At 37.2% G+C, this 24,853-nt stretch overlaps 1 protein-coding gene across 1 annotated transcript in view; it reads right to left on the bottom strand.

Moving 5' to 3' along the window:
* Positions 1–20,462, bottom strand: part of ESR1 (estrogen receptor 1) — a 159,558-nt gene extending 139,096 nt beyond the window's left edge. The window contains 1 exon segment of the mRNA XM_074818769.1: positions 20,440–20,462. The gene's annotated coding sequence lies outside the window, so the exon portion shown is untranslated.
* Between the last annotated feature and the right edge of the window lie 4,391 nt (positions 20,463–24,853).

The following is a 24,853-nucleotide window of genomic DNA, read 5'->3' as shown; positions in this document are numbered from 1 at the left end:
TTTGCAAAGCTTGCATACAATCATAAAGGGCAGAAATAACGCCACAAAAGCGAGTATCACTCAATACAGACTCGATTTCTGAGGGCCCAGCTAAACCCAGTCTTGATTACAGTAACTCATTTCCACAGCTACAGGTGACAGGCAGCCCAAAGTGACCCACGGTCGTAATGACATTCTCACATTCAACAGGACAGAAGACATAACTGCTTCATGTTTGCAAACAGTACTGAACACTACGATTAAAATTAAACAAGGGCAAGTGCTAAGTTAAGAGAAGTGAAATCAGGGGCATAACAATACACAGCTGTATGAGCCCTTGAGCACAGAAAAGCAAAATGGCAACCCATCATAAGAGCTCCCTTTATACAGCTAACAGAACAGCCACAGATCCAAACTGGGGTCTGCTCAGCCATGAACATACCATGAGCCAGGAGCACAAACACCTTGCAAATAAAAGGGCTGATCTAGCCCACAAAAAACGCCTGCAAAATCCACACCTACTTATCCTTTTGGACTTACCTACACAAGTTTTTATGTTATATTCACTACCATGATGTCTGGACATCATTTAAAACGTCCATGCTGACCCAAGCCATATTTTACTTCTCTCTCACCTAATCTCTGTCCTAAATTTCTCTTCCTGTGTCTGATAACTGTCTTCCACATCACTTTTTTCCCCAAGTGTTCAGCAGTATGTTCTCACACACAATAAAAAAGGGGAAAGGGAGCAAAGGATAAGAGTTAGTAGAAGAGTTATACCTTCTCCCTGGAAAATAGGAAGTAAGTGCATCACTTAAATTAAAGCAAAGAAGAGGGATTGGATGGAGAAAAATGAGACCACAGATACCCCTGCCAGTGGCTAACTCCTCAGGGCACCAAGCAGCCCACAGCAAACTTTCCACTATCCCACAGGTTTTTACAAGACGAACCCACATGGATTCCTTCCCATTACTCAGGCAGTCCTATAGATTACCCTAAAACCAGGAAAGCACACATGTTATTTGCATGAGTAAGACAGTGGTAGAAATGGAGATAAAAATATATCCATCTTCCCATCCATCAGTGCAGAATATCTAGTTGTATAACTGGCTGGAATTCAGAAAGAAGCTTGGGCAAATTATTTTCACATGTGATATCTAAGAGTCATGAAAAAAGAAGACAGTCACTGTGTATCAGGAGATATTGAAACATTAAGATGAATAGACTGTAGGCAGAACTGGTAATATTGGGAAGAAACTTGACAGGATTATGGTCACTATTTGGTTACTAAAGCTTACCAAAGGAAAGAGACAGTTGTATTTTTATTTCTAGATTTTAAATGGATCAAGATTAATTAAAGAAATAAGAAAAGTTAAATACGAATCAAGTTAGCTATTGGTGATGTAATTCCATTTTCTCTCTGTAGGTGTTCTGACCGTGTTTGCCTTAGCAAGCTTTCCCTTTATCCTTCAGGCCTTTTGCCAGCTTATTCTCTTTCCTAAATTATCGTAAACCCTTGTGAACTGTAGTAAAATCTCAGACATTCATGCAGCAATAGGATGATGTCACCAACAAGAAGTTTCTAAGAGTACACACATAGGAAAAGAATGAATTATTTCAGAATGAGAAGACCCATGCTGAATAGCATGTTATCACTTATCTGCAAGATACAAAAAGGTGACTGGAGATTTGCTGTTCTTGCAGGTTAGAAAAGTATAGGAAAAAAATAAAAGGGGAGGGCATTTTTAAAACATCCCTCCTAAGCCAGGGATCCATGGAAAATCAGAACAGTGTTTCTGAGACATCAGGTGGTTAGGAAACACGTATATTTTTATGCACTTAAATATTGTTCTCCTTAAACGTCTAAGAGTTTTTCTAGAAAATAATGGGTTTGATCCTTTCTTTTTTCCTTTTGCCAGTTTCCACATGCAAGATGATGAAATGCCATTTCACCAGATCACAATGCCCAAGATAATACCAGATTTAAGAGCAGATGAACCTTCCCTCACATTTTGACCCATTTTTAATCTCTGAGCTGATTCATTGAATGTCATATATATATTGTCATATTGTCTGAACAATGCAGATAATGAATGCACAATCTTAAGAAGAGCTGAACTGAGACAGAGGAAAAATATAAGTTCCTATACAAGAAGTTGAGGACCAGGATTTCAGGGGTGGCATTCCCTGAATGCTTGCAGTATTCTGCTCAGAATCAGAAAGAGGGGTAGAGTACCAAGATTTATACCTACTTCATAATATGGCAGAAAGAACAGAGATTCAGATTCATTAGCAATTAGGGCTGCTTCCTCAAAAAAAGAAGCCTTCAGCTGAAGAAAACAGGAACCAAGTTGCTGGTGCTTAACACTAAGAAAGAAGATTATGAGTAAGCTTTTAAACAAAAAAAGTAAGAAAGGACCCAATGCCGGAAAAGAGACTACATCATACAAAGTAACACCTCTGTTACAGATGAAGCAAATTCAGTGCAACTAGTATCAGGTGATGGAAGCAATCAAACAGGCAACAGCAAACAAGCTGTGACTTTATAAATAGAGTGCCAAGAGAACAAAAAAGTTGGTACATGAGCTTACACATGAATGCTGGAAGGCGTAAGAAATATGATGATGAAACTGCAATGTCTAGTTCTGTATGTTAAAGAGAGCCTAATCAAAACAAATAGATGAGCTAAGTACCTAAAAAAGTAGCACAGACTCTATAAGGATTCAAATACCAGACTAATCAGGAAGGGATGTGTGTCTACCAACTGAAATGATCACAGTTTCTGATATGCTTAGGGACCTGAGGCAACACATGCAGAAATCGTGATAATAATGTCAGATTTTAACTATCGCTATGTAGGTAAATAAAATGTATCAGGATATAATACAATGACCAAATAAAAGACACTATTAATGACTGTTTCATGGAGCAAATAGATAGTCCACAATAAAAGAGGTAGTGCATGACTTGATTCAAAAATCTTGCACGGTGGAAGAGCACTTCTATGACAGCAACCTCAGCATGCCTAGATTCAACATCTCTGCAGAGGTATGAAACTCTAAATGCCCCCCACAATTGTCCACAGTCTCAAAAGGACATAAAAATAGAGTCATATTAAAAACCCACAGGGTGAATTGAGAGAATTAAATCCTTAGAAGTGGCTACTTGAGGACATCAAGTATAAGCATGTATGCATACTTTGCTTTTGATTTCCTAAAATACAGTTTCAAAGCTAAGAGAATACTTTAATGTCAGTGGAGAAAACACATTGTTTCCCAGGCAACATGATGTAACATGTGCCAACAGACGGTGTCTGACACACTAAGGAGTGTTGTGATATCTGCCATTAAATATCAAACTGGATGACAAAAAAAATCTTTCCTTATTCTCATACAAAACAGCATTCCAAAAATAAATGGAAAGAGAAAAGAGGAAGGCAAGCAATGTTTACAGAATAACCACAACAAACACACTATTCTTTTAAAAATATCTTCCAAACTTCCTCTTGACTTGCAGTTGAAAAAAAACTACAGTCACCAAGCATCTATTTCAACTGCTCTGTCGAGTTTCTTCTCTTCCTGGGTCCAACCAGGAGGAAATAAAACGTCTCCAAAACACTAAGATATCCAGATGATGCAGTTTAGTTCTTCAGGAAAGTATCGCATTTATACTGTGTTCAGATACTTACAGTAACAAATAACGGAAAGCATTAGCTTTTAGATAATATAGTGGTGACTTAAAAGTTGGTCCTTCAAAGAAAAATAATTTTGGATATATTAACAATAATATATTTTGTCTAACGAAGGATCTAGAAAAAGCAACTTTCATTCAGAGTAAAGATAGCTAAATTGTGGCACTGAATGTAGTTAATACTGATTGCCTTCGGGGAAAAAGTACATGCACAATCATTACAGGTCAGAGTTTGCACACTGGAAACCCCTTTTACACCAATATGACCAGCAAAATCAGACACAAATCATTTCTACACAGATCAACAGAGGAAATCTCCCTAACCTTAGGTAATGGCTTCATGTCAAAATCCTTTCACACCTGTTCCTTCTGTCATTGCTACAGTTGTCAGCCTAGGACTCTACTCATAAAAGTATTACACCTTTGATTTTCTTTTGAAAAGGTTAAAAAAGAAAAAAGTATACTAAAGACAAACCCATACGTGAAGAAAATATGTGTGTTAGACTTACAAATCGAGCATGCAACGCTGACCATATCCTTCTTGCTGCCTACTTTAAACCTGCAATGCCATGGTCAGCCCTTTCTAACGCACTGTCTTCAACGGGACTTTAGGTTGCCCAGCTTACCCGGAGCACAAGGTGTGATTTTTTTTCCTTTTCATTATGCTTATTTTCTGACTTACAGGGTTCTTGGCCTTCCATTTTCTGGTTGCTCCTTCCTAAACCTAAGCCACTATTTCAGTGGGACCAGAAGAACTGTTGACATGTTGCATGGTTTTCTGATCCAAGACTAAAATGAACATATGCATACACTTCACACACTAACTCAGTTTTTTTAGATCTGTTCCCTGATCTGGGTTACAGTATAGTCCAGTAGGCAGTGGAGTCTGCTCTGCAGAAGGGGTAGAACAGTAACTCTCTGAGAATCACTAGCAGCAGGGCAGGAAGATCTCAAGTCAGCATTGATAACAAACTCTCATAATGTGAAACCACCACCTTACTTATTTTCGTGCAATGTCAGCATTCATGTACTGTGCCCATAGCCTTTTTGGTTGCAGTTGATTCATTTTTAAATAAACAAATTAATTTTAGTATGTGAAAGGATATTCTTATCAGCAACTAATTTTATTATTTTTTAAATATAAAGTCAATTTCAAACCCCTCTAACACCTGAAATTACTTTGAAATGCATGTGAAAGACATGTAAGTCTGTCAAGATCCCTCGGGAAAAAAACAAAACATTGCAAAAACCTCTGTGTAAAGACATACATACATGCACAACTGTATACACAGAAAGCTAGCAGGTATTATACATGTTTGCAGAACATGCTCATGTGCTACCTTGAAGACAGGAATGATATATGCATTTAATCCTGCACTATTGGCAGTGGAAAATAAATTATTATTTTAACTGACGCCTTTTCAAATTAGATGTATTGCTTTCCAACAGTCAGTAAAATAATTTAGCATATTAGAATAGGAAATCAGAAATTATGATAAAAATGTAATTTAAACCTAGAGGTCCAGGATTTAATTTGTTCAGTCTCAAATAACCACTTCAGTGAAAACATGGTGTTGAAAAAAACTTGGTCCAGGTCTTACTACCACCTACAAACCATTTGTCTAATCAATTATTAGTTCATCAGAGACTCTAACACACAAACAAAACCAGATATGACATGCTGTGTGTGAATTTACTGATGTCTCCTTTGCACTCAGGCTATATGAACATTCATGTACACTATCTTATCACTTCATCGGAAGCTGATTAGACTCATACACTTCCTTGCTGCTTATATGTGTCTGAATGGTTAGAACAGGAGAAAAGGAATAACAGATGTTTGATTAACTAAACTGCTTTTGAGAATATGTAATTCAAATAATTTAGTCTTACCTAATATTGAAATGTAATAAAATTTATTTTCAAATAGCAAAGATTTGATTAAGGAAATTTGATTTCACAGTTGGGAGATTTTGAAAAAAATATGTAAACACACACATAAGTATATATATTCTTTTATTTACACATATTTATATATGTAGGTTTTATCTGGGAAATAAAATATTTCTTTCCCATTTCATTCTATGCTGCAAGTTCTCTCCCCTTAACAAAAGAGATCATATTATCAGTATAAGGTTCATCATTTCCCAGGGCTGACCTCCTAGGCCTGAGCCACATTTATTCATTCCCTCACTGAGATAAGATACATATACATACAAATTGCACTAGAAATCCAAGGACCTGCCTAAAGCCAAATCAGGGCACACACACATACACACCCCTTCTGCCACTGAAGTAATTTCTTTAAGAAATGAAACACTCATAATTCAGAACATCAAGAAGATAAAAAATACAACAGGTTTCATGAGCCTTCTATATTGACTACCAAATCTAGATAGATCGTAATGCATATACCTATAGCACCCCCTGGGCTCCAGAATTAAGGGAGTTGATGCAAAAATTGAGACTGCAATTCTTACAGAGAATTTCTCAGGAACAAAATGAAAGAACAGTGAATTTTCATTGTGTGATCCTTTTGCCTCTATAGATGAACTCTGCAAAGTGATTTCTGTGAAGTCTGCAATCCATAATATGCAATTATACAAAATATAAGGGGGAAGACTTTCTTCATCCAATCCAGAGACAGAGATCCTACTATGTACAGTTGACTGTTTTTCCACTTCTTAATTCCAAATAAGGTTGCAACAGCAACTATGAAAACAACAAATTAAGAGTCTGTAGATCACCCTGCCACACAATATTAAATGTTCAGGATAATAGAAGGAATGGTGGGACTGAAAACCTAGATGTTTTGTCAAGTAAATTCTGTTTCTGATTCAAGCACAGTGAGACTATTGAAAGCATTGCTATTTTTCCATTAGTAAAAGATGTTGTTAAGGGTACACAGACAAATGAACAGGCAAGAGAAGAGAGGAAGAAAAAAAAAATAAACAAGCAACGATGGCTGGAAATAAAAAAATTCACAAGGTGTATAGAGGGTGCTTTCATCTGAGGAGAGGTTTGATACAGAAGCTCTTTTCCAAACAAGTCTTTTAAGCACTAGATAGCCTTTTAAAGATAAAAATAAACTGAAAATATAACGTTGAAACATTTAAGGATGTGTTTGCGAATAGAACAGCTGTGCCAAGTAATACTCGGACAACAAGACTTTGCATTACTATAGCACTAGCAGCATGAAGATTTCAGGAAATCTGGCTACATTAATTAATTAAAGGCATATCACAGTCACCTAGTGCTACACCTGCCTAAGTAAGAAATGGCAATAGGCAAGGCTCCTGGGAGTCACAAAAGAAATTATCAGCAGAGCCAGAATTACAGTGAGGGGACAATGGGTCAGGAGAAGTAAAGAACAAGACCTAGGCACAACCTGTGCATGTGAAACAGAGCCAAGAAAAGTCACTTCTGAGTCCTGCACTGCAGCCAGACAACTCATCTTCTTCCTGTACATGACTCACTTTCATAAATTATAATCTAGTACAATGACTGGTGTATCTGAATGGATTTTCTAAAAGATAATCTCTGCCTTGAAAATTAGTTAGAGAATCGCATCTTTTCCGATGGTTAATTATCCTCTCCTTAAATATTTGCATCTTTTTTCCAAGCTTTTGTCCTTAATATATTTTCACTTGCTATCTCAAGGAGATTTCTATTATCAAACTATTATTCACATACAGAAGTTAATAAACCATCACCATTTATAAGGCTGATGGCCTTTGGTTGAAACTAAGCCAGATGTTCTCCTGGAGCTGTCCTACAGTTTAAGGGTTGCTTTAGTTCACAGCACCAGACTACAGCTTCTCCAAAGCAAAATCTCCTGAGGCACATATAGTATGGAGCTGAGGTTCCTCAGCACCAGCTCTCTTGCTTTCTGGGCCTGTTGCTGTCCTGCTGCACTACTTGCTAATGTGGGCACATCCACAATATGTCAGGACAAGCACAGTGTGCAGCCTTTATTCCCAGACCAATCACATGATATGTGGCCAAAAAAACACATGAATTGTTTGTTGCAACCAAACTAACCAAACTGTCCAGATTACCCTAGACCAAATCCTTTTTACAAGTATTTTGTCCTTTAAATTTTCAGCGATGCTTTGGTCTTCCTTGCCAAATACAACTTCTGTTTTGTTCCCTTGTTGAAATACTTTCTCTACTCTCCTTATTGAAGAGAGCAAAAAATAAAACAGATAGTGACAACAAGAAGGAAATAAGCAAGAAGAAAAAAGCAGTGACTGTCAGCCAGTAGAAAGTTCATCAGCAAAGGGACTAAAGAGTTTTCTTCTGAATCAGGCATGAAGTGGTAACTGCAACCTTATGCTGAAGAGAAATAGTATGGAAATACACAAGTAACAATGCTTCAGCCTCTGCATTACAACTTGCAACAGCAAAGCTGAATATGCCTTCTAGCCTAAGCCAAGCCAGAGTATGCACCACTGGGGGATCTTTACAGCAGCATTGGGGGCCGTTCAGCTGAGCTGGTGGTGAATTCTTCCTTCACTTCCCCCTGCTTCCAGGACAAAGAAGGCTACAAAGACAGGCAACATTACTTCAAGTTTGCTTTACAAGTATTTGCTATGTTACATTCTGCAGAAAGGATGAACTTGCCAGCAGACTGCAAGAAATCCTTCACCGGGATGGAGGAGGCCCATATGTCTTATTTACATTGTGCATCACATTGCCTTATAAACTGACCCACAGGTCAAAACCAAAACAAAATCTAACACAGAGAGGAGAGGTTTCTTTACCTCACAGGCTGAAACATCTGGATCAACTAAGACAACAAAGTTGTTGGCTCAAATACATACCATCCACAGAACAGAAAATCAACTTTCCTGTTCTGGTTGCCAAGCAAAAGTGAAGAAAATTGCTGAAACCAACCAACCATGTCCTTTTATAACTATTTTATTTTACTTAAGGACTCCCATAACAGGCTAACATCCTCCAAAGTTAGCAGGCAACTTAGAGAGATGACTGACTTTGCTATTTCAATTCAACAGCCATTCTAGTATGAACAGAACAGCTCTGCTAGGAGAAAGAGAGGGAAGAGTAAGAGATGAGGAACTAAGAGGGAAGAGAGGAAGAAGAGAAGGAGAAGTGGAAGGAAAAGAAGCTGTCATCAAGTAGGAAACAATGTCAGTGTCTCATTTACCAAACAGGGCTAAGGTTCATGGCTTAAAGTTCATGAGTCTCAATGATTTAGCAAGAATCTATGAACGCTGACAATGCAGAACAGTGAATGCATTTTGTATTGGTTCTTCATTTCATCCATAGTATTTCTTCATGTCCACACTGTCTGCTTTTTTAGGATAGCAGTATCAACAGTTCCATGAAGGGAAAGGGAACAGGTCATGAAAACATTATCAATCACTGTGTCCACAGAGTTTTCTTAATTCCAATATTAAACCCAGAAGTTATACTAGAAATAAGAACAAGGAAGACTAAAAATTGCATGTTAGTGACAGCATTCCTAATATTTTTAAATGTACATATCACTTCCAAAGTACAGATATTTTCCCAAGGTAGGTTGTTTTAATACTAATATGACACTGTGAATTAATACAGTGCTAAGAATAGTAACTCTGATAATGTAAATCATTGCTCAGAGCCATAAACTGTGGGGAGAGATGGAAAAGACTGAAAAAGGAAGGCTGAGGAGAAGAGAAGCCAAGAAAGGAAATTGCATGAGAGATGTGGGATGTGTAGACAAGGTAAGGAAACAATATAAAAAGAAGAATGAGTGACAAGAATGTGAAAAGCAAGATAAAAGTGGTCATAAAAAAGAAAGCAACAGAGACTAGGGCCTAGATCCAGAAAAGCTCTTATGTTCTTAACTTCAAGTATGTTATTAAATATATGAAGCACAGTACAAATAAAGTTAACGATATATATTGCAAGACAGAGGAATTAACAATCAAGGAAAGAAAAGTAACAAATCAAAGAGCAATAATATCTAAAGAAAGAAGAAGAAAGGTCAGCAGAAGACTAGAGTGAAACTAAACACAGAACATGAGCCATCCTTGTCATAGGGTGCTTTCTAATGAGTTTTCAATGTTAAAGAATCTTTGAATAGCCTATAAATCATACACGGTAATTTCTCAAACATGGGTAAGTTACACATCATTTGACAAAATAGATAATCATTTAACAAAAATGTAATTACATAGATGCAACTGATAACAGTTTGACTGCAACAAGGTGTAAATAACATCAAGTCCAAATCAGTTATATATATGTACACACAACCCCTTTCTAATTTTAAAGGGGCAGTTTCACAAACATGAAAGCAACAAGGATTAAAATCAGTTGAGAGCAAACATTTGCCTAGAAAATATGAATGGTATTGGAAAACTTTTTAAGCATACTTTACTAGCTGTTGGGAAAAGCCATAATTCATCAAAATACAATGGTACAGAAAATACAAAGGAAAATAAAAATTGGTTCAGCTTTGGTTTAGAAGATGAACAAGTGAAAAATTATAAATTTAATAATAGTCTGGGATAATAAAACTTTAGATACTCAAATCATAATGGTAAGCTTAAATATGTGCAGAGAGTATATTCGTAAATTGAAAACAGATAAAGATGGCATTTCAGCAATTCTAGAAAATTAGTAACCGAAAGGGACACAACAATAAGGCAGCAGTTCAGGCAAGGAAGTTTTCTAAAATATTTTGGGAACAAAAAGGAATCCTAATATTGGCATCAGACAATTCTTAAAATGAAACATCGATATTCTCAGTAACAGTAATGCAGAAAAACTACAGGAGCATTCAGTAAGTCTGTTCTGGTTTGGGAAATCAAGGTTTTAATTAAGAATTAGAGACTAATATATTAATATCAACCAATAAGGTTATACAAGTATATTATACATAAGTATACAGTGATTCCTCTCAAACTAACTGAATAACTATTAATTCAAGATATTTGGCTGATGAGAACAATAGCACTGTGTATTTTGCCTACTGTAAGGCATTTGATACAACAGTGTGACAATTTGACTAATGTAAAGGTATGAAACAAAACAAATTGTCATATATTAAAATGAAAGAAGACTGTCTATTAGACTTTTAAAAATGCAGTGGTCAACGGAGAAACACTAACAACCACGCATGTCCTACTGCAATTCATAGGTTATGTTTGGCAGCTGTACTATTTTTTTATATTTTGTATTTTCCTCAATGCAAGAATAATAGCATTATTAACCAGATGTGATGAAAAATACAATATTTAGAATAATAATAAATAAAAAATTCTACTTTTAATGAAGAGAAACAACATGGAATGTATTATAACCTTCCTTCAGTGAAGCAGTGTAATTTCCATTATAGCTAAATATAAAAGCATGTATATGGCAGCGGGAAAGGGAAACAAGCCTTTTGCCAGACAAAGTGCTCTGCCCTGAGGAGAAGCAACTGACAAAGATGTGAAGTACTAGCAGACAGCTGTTCAGGAGCTGCCAATATCACCACGTGCCCATAGGGTTAGAGCAATCCTCGTGTAATATACCTCGTGTAATATACACCTCGTGTAATATAGGGAAAAATGGAATATCAGGAAGAATCACATTTGCCTCTATTTGTCACTGACACACCATCTGCTGAAATAACACATATACAGGCCAGAAACTAACAGGACTTTTTAACACTACAGATAATTACCCATTGAAAAACTACTCTGTGCTTGTCCAGACTGATTTAAAGTAATCTTACAATGAAGCAAAGAGTTGCTTTACTAAACTATCTATAATTTCGAAAAGAAAATAATTTGGAGAGGTCCTATAGGTTGTGCTACACAGTAAGTCAGCCAGGATGGTTTGAGCAGATCTTTTCAGCCACACAAACTCTGAAAACAGGACTGTAAAGGCCCTGTGTGATTGTACTGTGGGAATTATCCATAAGGCAAAGAGATGTGTTCCCTGAGGTCCGCCTCACAAATCTTCACAGAATCAACATGTCAAGAGCAATCAAAGCCAAGAGGAGAACAACATAATGGACTGCAAGACACAGTGATGTGAAAAACCTAAGCAGCAGCGCTGCTCAGAGCTGCCTACCTCTGCTGAGGCTTTTCCAGCTCATTCAGATGGCTTCGAGTGCAAGAAGAAAGTTACTTTATTTATTATTTATTTATTACTTTATTATATTTATTAATATTCAGAATCCCCATCCCAGAATATCAAATTCAGTAACTTCATCACCACATAAATCAGAAAGATATCATCAGATTGGAGGGTTTTCAGAGAAGAAAGCATCTGAGCTACTAACATATCAGCAATTAGTAAAGTCACTAGGGTATATTTAGCTAGTATGTTTTAGAACATAACATATTAAGAAGAAGATAGGACAGGAGATGCATGATACAGCACAACTTATGAAGACACATTTAGAATGAATAGCAAAAAAAAATGTAGCTGTCAAAAAACATCCTTAGTAGTGGAAAATATTCAACTGCATGACACTATTTGGGGGGTGGGAGGGGGAAGAGGGAAAACTCACTGATGGTACTCTTAATTAGCTAAAAAATTAAAGAGCAGTCATAAAGACCTTAAATTAATCATCTATGTAGGAGCAATCAAAGCCAACAAAACCCCTAAAATACTTCTTGATTGGAAAACCAGGAGTTGCCTAGAAATAAAGTTGCTATAAAGGAACTAACAAGTGGACAAATAGAAGAGCAAAATGTTTGTAGGTAGTACAAAGAATGTACTGAGTGATACAGAGCAAACATATGGAAAACCAACATAGCTAACTACCAATGTAAGAGCTTATTTGAAGCAGCTCTTCAAAAAACTCATTGGTGTCTTAAGGAGGACAATAAAAGAGAAAATAAAACTCTAGCAAACTAAATGTAAAAATGCAATAAGACAAGCCAAAAAGGGTTGAGAAGTAACTTACAAGGGGTTTTTTTTTGTGTTGTTGGTTGGTTTTTTTTTTTAAAGTACATCAAGATCGGGAAGCTTGCCAGTGTCCAGAGGTCTGAAACATAAAGATGTAAAAGAAGCACTGAGAGAAAATAAAGCTATAACAGAAAAAATAAATTGTTTGCATCCATGTTCATAGCAAAGCGCTTCAGAGAAAGTCAAATAACAGAACCTTTCTTAAGGGGAGGTCGTTGAAGTATCTGTCTGAAAGGTAAAGTGTCAGTAAAAAGGGCTATAGAATAATCCACAGAGAACACTAAGAAGTCACCAGGACCAGCTGGTGAGGTTTAAAGGAATGCAAGGGTGAAGTTCTCATACCAAAGGACAGAAAAAAAGACAAAATGGTATGTCAAATCTTGAAGGGATTTGGGAAAGGAGGAAGAGAGAGGTAAACCTAAGGTAGCTGAGAACAAGTGACCAGACATCTCTACCCAGTAAAATAACAGAAACTGCTACAAGGAACGAAATTAGAACATCCAGAAATACAGTATTTGGAGAAGTGTCATCATGGGAGCTTCCCTAAATGGATTTTTATTCTGGAGTCAGTACAAATGTGAAAAGAAATTAAGTAATTCAACAAGCTCTGTCTCCCAAGAGCTCTCAGAGAAACCGAGATGCTGCAGACAGGCCCCATGGGACTAAATAATTAGTGAAAGGTAGGACACAAAAAAAAACCTACTGGTTAGGATTTTTTCCACAGAGGGAGATCGCAAGGGAAGTCTTTCTATTAGTGCCCCTGTTATTTAATATTTTAATAAGAGACCTGAAAAAGAGGGTGAATAGTGATATAACTAAGTTTGCTGATGATACTATGTTAGGGTAGTAAGCGTGAGGGCCAACTGCAATGAGTTGGAAAAGGATTTCACAACAAAGTAGGTGATGAAATGGCAGCTGGAATTCAGTAAAGATCTTAAGGTTGAAGAGTATATTAAACAAGTAATTGCTAAAAATTTGGCTTATTTAGACTAGAAAAAAAAACAAAGATGAGAGGAAATCTGACTACGCCCTATAAATACATTAGGCATGAACATCAAGACCTAAAAGGTACTTAAGCCAAAGAAAGAAAGCTGGCACTGCAAACAAATTTAGTATGGAAATTATAAGCCTCTCAGCTGCCAGAGTGGTGAAGCTCTGTATCAGCCTGTCCACAAGAGGAAAAACAGCCTAACTGGGTTTTAAGATAAATGTGAGTAAGCACTGTGAACAAATTACACAATCTGGTTGCTATGACAGTTCAGTACTGGGTTAGCCACCCAACTTAGGCTGGATTCAATAAATGAAACTAAACCAAAAACTTACCATTACGTAGCAGATGCACTATGACTTGTGTCTATGCAGAAGCAAGTCCTAGTGTCTTACCTATGCCCATGTAAATTTCTGCTTAATGCAACTGTATGATTCTGCTTCTCTTTAGATCAACAGAGGTGAGTTGCGTGCAAGAAGCCTTCAGTAACTCAGTCACGTGCACAGGACTCTTATCACTAGAGACATAATTAGATTTAAAGTATTTTTGAGAGAGAAAGAACATTCCACTTTTATCCAAAATGTCTGATTTACCCTTTGATTATGTTTCTGTGACAGCAGAGGTGGCTTTAAGTGTGAAGGTCCAGTATTTTGCAAGCAGTTATTTGACTTGCCAGAGCAGATCCAGCACTGAAACAAATTAGTGATACGTCAGTTAGTTAGCACAAGGAAGGCAATTAGTTAATAAAAATAAGGTCTATGTTATCAGTTGCGTTCAAAGCTGTAGCAAGGGTTTGAAGTGATTTCCGCAAACCTAGCATTGGCGAGCAGCTGGGGTGTACAAAAAACAGATTCCTTTTGGGGTAAACTGAACTGAAATCTCTGCTCCAAAAGTGTGCCAAACGCACCCCTGGCCCCTCACAGGGCCATTAGGATCTGAACAGAAGACTGGTTCTTTGGGCAGTCTCAAGCCATGTGTCTGGCATTGTATGTCATCTGGGATGCCACGCTCTTACTGTCCCACCACAGCACTGCCAGACATTCACAGGGTTGGACTCCAATGGCTGGAAACTCACCAGAAAGGTCATGCCAGGAGAGCAGGGTGCGACAGGCATGGTCCTACCCGAACCCTGGAGGGGAAGACCTAAGCCAGCCCAGCATTTACTAGAACTAGAAGACCCTGGTTGTTTTATACTGGTAGCAGGTTGGGTTGAAGGGTTGTATAAAACCAGGCAGCTGATATGAGCTTACTTCATAATGTATACATTTCCCAAGCACAAAAATTTTACCTTGACCATGTTAAGTTGTCCCGTGTTTTGTCTAGTTTTCAATCATTTAAGTTACCAAAGATCAGATTTGCTGAATGGTTTGTGTTACTTGCCTCAGTTTAATCCCTGCGGGAAAAAGATTAGTTGCTGATGCCTATCCTTCCTTTTAAAAAATAAAATAAAATATCATAACTGACTTACCATCTAAACCATAAGGTTTCTTGAGTCTCTCTTGACTCAGCTTTCTCTAGCTTTTTCTGGTTTATTTTTAAAGGCATTTCTACAAGTATATCCTTCATGTTGCTAGGTTTCAAGAGAAAAGAAATAAAGGAAGAAAACAAATCAATATTTTTTTAAAAAGACAGCTCTTTGTCAAAAGTCCAAAGGGAAGTATGAAAGTAATCTTCTTCTGTTACATGTGTGCCAGCCTTCCTTCTTCCCTAAATTTACTTTTTCATTGTTTGTGATGGACACTTTGCATACAGAACTGTGCCAGTGAGCAACAGCAAATGCTTTGTTAAGGAGGAAGACTACCCAAGAAAACGAGGTGTTAAGGAAATAATTATGAACTCATACAATTCATATGTCATAAAATTACAAAATTTCATTTAAGTAGTGCCTTTGATCTCCTGCTTTAAAGTCTGTGCATGTGTATGCATGTGTAAGCTCTTGTGGGTCTAGTACACCAACATAATACAGAAGCATCACTGAAATGCAGCTATGTTTGGTGCAAAGCAGCTGATCAACAGGGTATAGCAACATACATGACAGATTAGGACAAGAAGCAAATCTATGAGAAATGTGTCCAGTTTAAATTAAGGTTGACAAAACAGAACAATCAGATTGGCTGGGACAGAAATATTATCACTCTTTACTTTTGTGAAATGTGTCATCAGCTCTCTAATGACCACATGAAATCAAGAGTTCAGGGTTGTTTTCATATCCAAAACTGTCCAGGCAAGATAACAACGCCTGTACAGAAAGTGCCCTTCGGACAAATCCAGAGGAAGTCAATACAAGCAGAAATTGAATGATTTCTTGGGATGGTGGGGACACAGTTCGGCATCAGTTGTGGACGTATTTGCATACTGAGCAGCAGCACAGTCTGAGATTAATGGTATTTTGGAATTAATAAAGCAGGTTGCTGATTTATAACAATATAGCAAGATGAGCCCGCAAATATCATTCAAGTCGATTGCTTCAGAACTGGTGATGCCAATAAAATGAGACCCGGCAATGAAATGATTCCTACAGTATCACTGCAAAACAAAATCTCGGTGATCTTATTTGTAAAGACACAACCAGCTTATATCTACTTGAAGAATTCCAGATTTATTTCTTTGTAGATTACTCTCCTTTAATTATTCCATTTTTTAAGATAATCAAACACAAGAAAAATGGTATTTTTATTGCCTGTAGGGCTTTTCTATATTTTCATTAATGTGTAACTATAACTAATTGTTTTAGCGCAAAGTCCCACAAAAAGATATTTTCAGACCCAACGATTATTTTTGCTTTAAAAAAGTAACAAGTTTTATCATTTGGATTCTAGAACATACTTAAATGGTGAACTGACAAAATTCTGTCCTTTTGTTTGTTAATCTAACTTCTGCAGTAAGTAATGGTAACAACAGAAACTATTAAAAAAGAAAAAAGAAATAGCAGAGATAATCCAAATTATAGGTCTGGGAAATTATAAATAAAATTACTTTTAGCATCCAATATGAAAAAGGGCTTTTTTCACATCAAAGAGATCTGCAAAGTCCAAAAGTCATAATACACAAATTCTAGCCACTGAAAAATCAAAAGAAATAAATATATCTTGTAGAGCTAGCGAATTGTTTAATATCAGATAATTATTTAAAAATCTTTTCCTCCAGTTTTATCTTCTTTCTCAGACTAGTTACCAAGCATCAGCTGAATTCTGCCAGACTGAACTGCTACAGCTACTGGCACCTTGGAATGTGTTTTTCTTTTCCCTAAAATTAATAAAGAGGATTATTTTACTCTTGCAAAGTCAAATGCTCATATCCATCTACAAGAAAGCATTGCACAAATTTCTTCCACATTCATCTGCAGTGTTGTTGCCCGCCAACAAGGAAAAAAAATTAAAAAAAATGGTGAGAAAAATATACGGTCATATTTTTAAACTGTGTCTTCTCAAGGAAAAAATACGGTGTTTAAATTCCAATTACACTATTTAGACAGAAATGGAAATGGCCTTCTGAGTCACTGAGTGTAATTCTTCCTACCAAGCCTTCACCACCTGCTGCCAACTCACCATGTCTCTTACAAACAGGGACATGTCGGAGTTTACCCCTCCCCTGCCCCTGGAAGGCTGACCCCATTACCTTTGCAGCTCCGGTCTGAATTTATTTACAGTCATACTCTTTGTGTTTGTGTCAGCAACAGCTTTCAGGACAAGTATTCATGTCTCATCAAGATAAACATATTACAGCAAAATCATCACCTACAGGATTATGGCATAAAGAAAAACATCCTCGACACAAGTCAAGTTATTACCTTTTGCCATTTTTATTTAAAATTTATATTCATATGTTAGCGTGAAAGGTATTAAATGAACTCTCTACACTTTAATGTTTAGCAAGTGCATTTTATGTTTTATATACATAAAAAAATAAACTTTTGTTTTCACTTTTCATTATTTTTATATTTTATTTACTACCAAATGATCTTATGTTTCCTTGCACCACTCACCAGGTCTCTAGAGTACATCTACACATACAGTATAAAGGACCGGGGCTTAGCTTTTTTCTGTAGCCTCCAAGGGCTCCGATGAGGTTTGCTTCTTCCTCCCTTCCTTCCACACACCCTGGTGTGGCCTCCTGTACCCCTTCCTCAACTTCTGGAGATTCCACAGTGAGATTTGAGTAGCAAGACACATGTAGGAACCCAATCCACATTGGCTCTGTCCCTTCACTTTCTACTTACACTTTTCCCACAGTACTCTCATTAATTTTACTCTTCATTTTCTCATTCTCTTTCCATCAGTATCTTTCCCCACCACTCACTGTGCGACACTGTGGTGCCTGAGGAGGCAGTGCAAAAAAGACATCGGATTAGAAACTGCTGTGAGAAGAAACTCTAAATAGCTGTGAGGAAGAGGTGAAAGAGAAACCCTGCTCACTGTCCGCAGCCGCTTGCTCCTCAGTGACATTTCAGGTAGCGAGCATTAGGCACTGCCAGCAAGACACACATGGCCAACACTCCACAGGAATGATTTATCACCGAACTGAGGCAGCAAAATGACAAGGTCTAAAATATGATAGTGACAGTCTAAGATTAAAATCCACACGTGACTTCTGATCTCCCCCCATAGCAACAGTGTTGTCTACCTCTCCAAATTGCGGTGTGGAAATTCTCAGGGACTCACAGGGTTGCTGCAGCTGGGAAGGACCTCGGGGTCCCCATCATCTAGCGCAATCCCCCTGCTCAAGCAGAGTCACCCACAGCAGGTCGCTCAGGACTGTGTCCAGTTGGGTTCTGAATATCTCTAAGAACAGAGTCTCCACAACATTTCTGGGCCTTTTTTTGTGCCTTCTGTGCCACCGTTTGCCTGTCTTCACAGTGAAAAAAATCTGTTTGGGTTTGTTTGGGGTTTTTTTTCCTTTTTTTAATATTTTCCTTTTTTTAATATTTTCCTTTTTTTTTTTTAATATTTTCTTATGTTCCCTTCCAGAAACAAAGATGACAGATGAGCACAGATGAAGTTAAGTAAATAAACCAGTAGGCAAAAAAGAAAAAGTGATAACACAGATCCTCTAATTTAACTCATTGTATTTTACCTTTTGCAATTTCTCTGGTTACCACAGAGATTAGCACATTTCTTGAACTGGGGACTCATGTTCACAAGCCTTATCATTAAGTTATGGGAAGCGACAGGGCATCCAGCTCTGAGGTGAGGTCTTAAAATTCCTGTAACGTGCATGGTGGTATTGTACGAACTCATGAAGCAAAGGCAAACAGGCAACACTGGGTTAGTATTTGTTTTATCATCTAATGAAGAAACATATTTTTTTAAAAAAGCAGCATAAACGATCTTCTATCCTGCACATGCTTCACTTTATCAACAAACCCAACAATGCAAATTTTTAAACAAAAATATCTATAAGATTGGCTAATAAATTTCATCACGTTTGCATAATAAGGATGGCTTTTTCGAATTGCTTTCAGTTTCTGAGTCAGGTATTCACACATAGATCCTGTTGCACTTCTGACACTGCAGCAATACAACCAACAGAATTTGGGACATAGGTTTTTTTCAGCACCTATGGCGATGAGAGGAACTGCACTGAAAAACTAACATGCCTCACCACTGCTCTTTGTACTTCAGTGCAATCATTAAGTGAAATGTGTCTGTTCAAAATTGATTTTTTGGGGGGGGAAGAAAGATTTCAAACAGTCCTTCATCTAATGCCTGGTCATCAAGGTATAGATCAGCAACACAGAGAAAATAAAGTGCAGTAATAGCCTCTGCACCTCCCAGTGATTCAATACAGGGTCCAGGCTACAGGCCATGAAGGGAAATCAGGAGATTCCAGCTTATTTCATTACATCTTTTTCACAAAGCCTTGTTCTCAAACTTTTATATGATATCAAGGCATATCACTTAGGGATTCAAATTTAAAATAAGCCTTTGAAACTTAAAAGTAAACTGCAAAGAAAGCATATGTAATTTGGAAGAAAGAAATAGAAGAAAACCAAACCAAACCAAACCAAACAAACAAATAAATAGAAAGGAAGTAAAACATACCTATATCCTACTATGGGGGAGAAGGATTTTTGGAAAATCATATTTATCCGAGAAAAAAAACATAGTTAAATTAGACAAAACCACTATTCAGTAGTAATTACCAGATAAATTTTATCTACTGAGTTTAAAGCCTGTCTTAAAAAAGTAGAAAGACTCTCACTTTGTACCAGGAAGAGCCTCTACAATAAAATGACAAATTTCACCAAACACTTGATTTCAATATCATATAATGTAAGTATTGCTCAGCATCGACTGAGATCAAAATACAGTATTTCACTTCATACCAGAAAAATGACACACTGCCTCACGTACATGACTGGCCTTTAATTGATTTAAGTCCTTTCCCCATTATGTCTCAGCCAATCGGCCAAGGCACCAGCATGTGATTTCAGATCATGTTTACTATTGTCCTTCTACCTAAATGATCGATTCTGGCTAAGGGGCCGGGGGGGGGGGGTCATCACATCATTCTCTCTCAACTGCAGCGTAGGATTTTTTACACCACCTATAGCACACATTAAACAAAGTACTACTACACCTGAAATATTTCTTATTAAACTTAAAACGTACTTTAGGCAACACCTGGAATGCGTTTGGTTTCTGTTGCTTTTTTAGGCTTCTCAACTACACAGCAGGACACAGGAAAAAAAGAACATAGTAAGAAAAGTAAAGTTAGAGTAAAAAATAAATCAAAACAAAAAAAACCCCTAACTTCTAAGCCTTTTCACAGGTGTTACAAGGTGTGCCCAGCAAAGGTTCAGGGTAAAAGCAGCATTTAAAATTGAGTGTGAGGGACAGAAACTGCAAAAAAACGAGTTTTTTCTGACTTACATTGATCCCAGCAGGCTGTTGCCATTCCCTCTGCGGGGCTCTCACTGGCTGGGGGGGTCACATGACACAGGGAACCAAAATAGAAAAGTCTCGGGAGCAAGGAAGCTGAACCAGAAGCACATTTGCAAGAAAAGACATATCGTGGGCATAATAACATGCCCTTAGCAGCAAAAGGTGATAAATTTAGATGGGAACCTAGGCTGTATGAAAAAATGGGCAATGCCTTGAACCTTGCAGCCTGGCATTGGCCACCTTTTTGACACATGGGAAATGTTCTCTGCTATAAATCTCAGTCTGCGTCTGTACGTAACTAAACCTGGCAACTGCTCTAACAAATCTCAACAAATTACCAGACCTTAAAAGAAAATAGGATCTATTATATTTAAAAATAAATCTATTACAGTTTAAAAATAAACTCCCATTGCTGGAACCATTTTCATCTTCAGGCTAAGGTTTTTAGTGGTTTGTTTCTAGAGAGGAAGCAATTTTTTTAAAAAAAGCATATGCTCTTAAGATAACTGGGAGAGCTGTAAACACATTTCAAGGACTGATTTCAATTGTTTCACAAGTAAAAAATATGGTTGCAGACCTATACACTAGTAAAACATGCACCATAAATCTGCAAACATAAATAAAGACAAAGTTCAAAGAATCCAAGGCTGAACAGATGAATTAGTGACCAAATGCAAGATCTATACAACAATAAAATATAGTCTGATTTCGAGGTTGCTGTTTAATTATGCCTGTTAGAAGAGCAGCTCTTCCAGTTTTGTAAAGCTTGTAGAAAATAAGTTCCAGCAAAATACTGTTGTTAGGATTACAGGAAATACACTTTACCATTTGTAACAGTTAAATTTTTCAACATTTACTAGTTTATTTGAAATTAGATTATTACAGTTTTATGTTCTACAAAATATCAGGCATTTCCTTGTTTCTAGTGAACATCAGGACAGTTATTGTAGAAGGAGGCTTTACTGAAAGATACAAAGAGCAGTATGAAGACTGTGATCAAGGAAAAGAGAAATATGCTGCATATGTTAACAGGACAAGGGCAGGAAATAATTTCTTGTTCTAATCCTTAAATTCAATCACCCTCACCTTGCACTTATACGGCAAAATATTGAAATGCCCACCTTCAATGCAAATGGCTCACAAGGGCTTTTGGATAAACACAGAAGTAGAGAATGCAATGTAAAATCCTGTATAGCAGACTCCCACTGTGCAAGAAAAATTAAATTAATATGAAGAGGAGTCAAGAAACCAAATTATGTTTGCATTAAAAAAGTGCAAACATAATTTTTCTTAATAGTAAAATCTCAGATTAAATTTCCCCCCCCATGTACATATGTATCAAAATATATATGTAATGAGAGAATATCTTCAATCAAGACAGATACTTTGATATTACAAAACCAAGATCTATGTTATTCTACAGCATATCCCAGTACTTACACATGGTAGCATAAAAAATATCTCTGTATCTTCCTTGTTCTTATTGACAGTTGTGAAAGAAAACATGAACGAGGCAAAGTAGTAGAACAGAAGAATACACCAGAGCTGTTCCCTTTAATTATTTAAATATAAAGGAAATCTTCCCAAAACTACTAAATCTGAAATACTTGGACCTTATTTTTTTCTGGAAAAAAATACATTTTGAGATCCATAGTGCATATTACTATGTAGATACTTCCAAGTATTCTGCCAGGTACATGATTTTTATCAGAGTTCTTAGGAAAAGCTTTGCATCACTTAAATTGCGCCATTTTGCAGATAATGTGGCAGAACTGAAGTCAGTGGAAGCCTCCCATTGATCACAATAAGAGATGTACTGGGACACTAAAATAAGCACACAAACCAGTGGATTCTGTCATAGCTCTTTAAAAAATAACTAAAGAAAATTGGCTTCAGCTACATCCTGCTCATTGATTTAAGAAGCCTGGATAAAAAAAATCAACTCTTGAATCAATTTTAAATGTAACAATGGCATGCATCACCATATTTCAGAGAAGGCCTAGATAGGTACTAATATCTTTCTCAGAGTATTCTCACTGTACATCCCAAACATAATACAAATCATCTCGGCAACGCCTCTGTGGCTGAACACACAGCTTGTTTTGTGTCATATATTCCCCCATTTCATTTTTCAGTTTGATGTTATGAAAGCTGCAAAAGACACGGGGTGGGGGGCTATGCTACAATATTACAGTGTAAATAACTCAATGGGATGGAAATTGTATGGAATACAAACCTACAGGCAAAGACAGTGGCTAGAGGAACAATAAAGTAGGTAAAGAAATACACCATTGTGGGGGAAAAGCATGGCAAGGAGGAAGTACACCATCTACCAGACAGATTAAAGTGCCTTAGGTAAAAACAGAAAGAATGTCAATAAAACCTGAAGCTTAATATAGAGTGAGAAATACTTGGAACAGAGTAGAACATCTCTTTACACAGATGAAACCAGGGCATCAGGTCTGTGTTATTTTACACGCCCACTTCCCCCATTTTTCTTAACACTGATGTATATAGAATCATAGAATCATTTAGGATGGAAAAAACCTTTAAGATTATTGAGTCCAACCATTAACCTAGCGCTGCCATGTCCACCACTAAACCATGTCCCTAAGTGCCACATCTACACGTCTTCTAAATACCTCCAGGGATGGTGACTCAGCCACTTCCCTGGGCAGCCTGTTCCAGTGTTTGACAACCCTTTCAATGAATAAATTTTTCCTAATATCCAATCTAACCTCCCCTGGTGCAACTTGAGGCCATTTCCTCTTGCCCTATTGCTTGAGACTGACACCCACCTCACTTACAACCTCCTTTCAGGTAGTTGTAGAGAGCAATAAGGTCTCCCCTCAGCCTCCTTTTCTCCAGGCTAAATAACACCAATTCCCTCAGCCGTTCCTCATAAGACTTGTGCTCAGACCCTCACCAGCTCTGTTGCCCTTCTTTGGTCATGCTCCAGCACCTCAATGTCTTTCTTGTAGTGAGAAGCCCAAACCTGAACTCGGTATTTGAGGTGCAGCCTTGCCAGTACCGAGTACAGGGGGATGATCACTTCCCTGGTCCTGCTGGTCACGCTTTCTGATACAAGCCGGGATGCTGTTGGCCTTCTTGGCCACCTGGGCACACTGCCTGCTCATATTCAGTCCACTGTCAACTGACATCCTCAGGTCCTCTTCCACCAGGCAGCTTTCCAGCCACTCTTCCCCAAGCCTATAGTTTTGCATGGGGTGGTTGTGACCCAAGGGCAGGATCTGACACTTAGTAGTACATTGCTTAAACAGACATTCATCAAATGAGCAATTTGACAAATACTGCACTTCAATACTCAACTTATTTACTCAAATACTGTCCAATATACATCTGTTACTTTATAAAATTTCTGCTGAAAGTATGATAGGGCCAAACATTAATATGTTGACCTGCCCTGATAGTTCTTTATGTTTTTTTTTAAAAAATCAATTTATAGAAGGTTAAAGAATACTATTAAAAGTAGCGTGCAGAACAGTTTTACCAATTTAAATTGCTAGAAACGTATATCCCTATTTTACTTTCCAGGTAGGCAGCTTAATTCTTCAGCCAGAAGAATCCAAGTCATTTTTTTCAAGCTGTGCTCACTTATGTCCCAGAGGTATGACTAGATTGAACCATTTTTCTGAGAGTTTCTTCATAAATTAATAGAATACTCAACAAGCGAAATAGCAGGGCCAGCAGGTTATTCCACATCTGTTTTTAAACACAGTATTTGGACTCATTTCTATTCACAATACTAATACATCCTCAAACAAGTTTTCTTCACCACCCGCAAAAAATCTAAGTCTTACTAACACCAAGTTCCCGTATATCCTAAAAGTGATGGTTTTCCATAAAGTTAGTGGGAAATTTCAGTACAAATATATAGAAGTAGATCAATAACATATTCATCCTTCCTTATGCACTTAGAGCTGCATGTTTAAAAAAAAAAGGCAAAAAATCTACTATACATTTTAGTGTTAACTAACATACAAACAGGAGTAAATTATATCACTGTTTTTAATCTCTCCTGCATATAACTGTAATCCACAGCCATTTGAACAAACTGTAGTAATCATGGTGCTAAAATTGGCTTTTAAGAGCCTAATGATAATCCTCTGTAAGAGATGGCCCCCCTAATTTATTTAAATTCACCACACACATCTCCAAGTTTACTAGTACATGGTGATACATCTGATCTAGACACTAACATACATATCTTACTCACAAACTGTTCTCCTGGGAAACACCATCCTCATGTAAGATATTTAAACCCATTTAGTGACCTTCTATGATTGAAGATACCAAGGAGCGATATAAAATATCCAATCTGTTCTAACAAAATAATAAAACCTAACCCTCCCTTCTACTAAAGACTCTCCTTGTTTAAAAT

The sequence above is a fragment of the Strix aluco genome, chromosome 3 (assembly GCF_031877795.1).
Source record: "Strix aluco isolate bStrAlu1 chromosome 3, bStrAlu1.hap1, whole genome shotgun sequence".
Lineage (NCBI taxonomy): Eukaryota > Metazoa > Chordata > Aves > Strigiformes > Strigidae > Strix > Strix aluco.
This window is presented reverse-complemented; position numbering and strand designations above follow the sequence as displayed.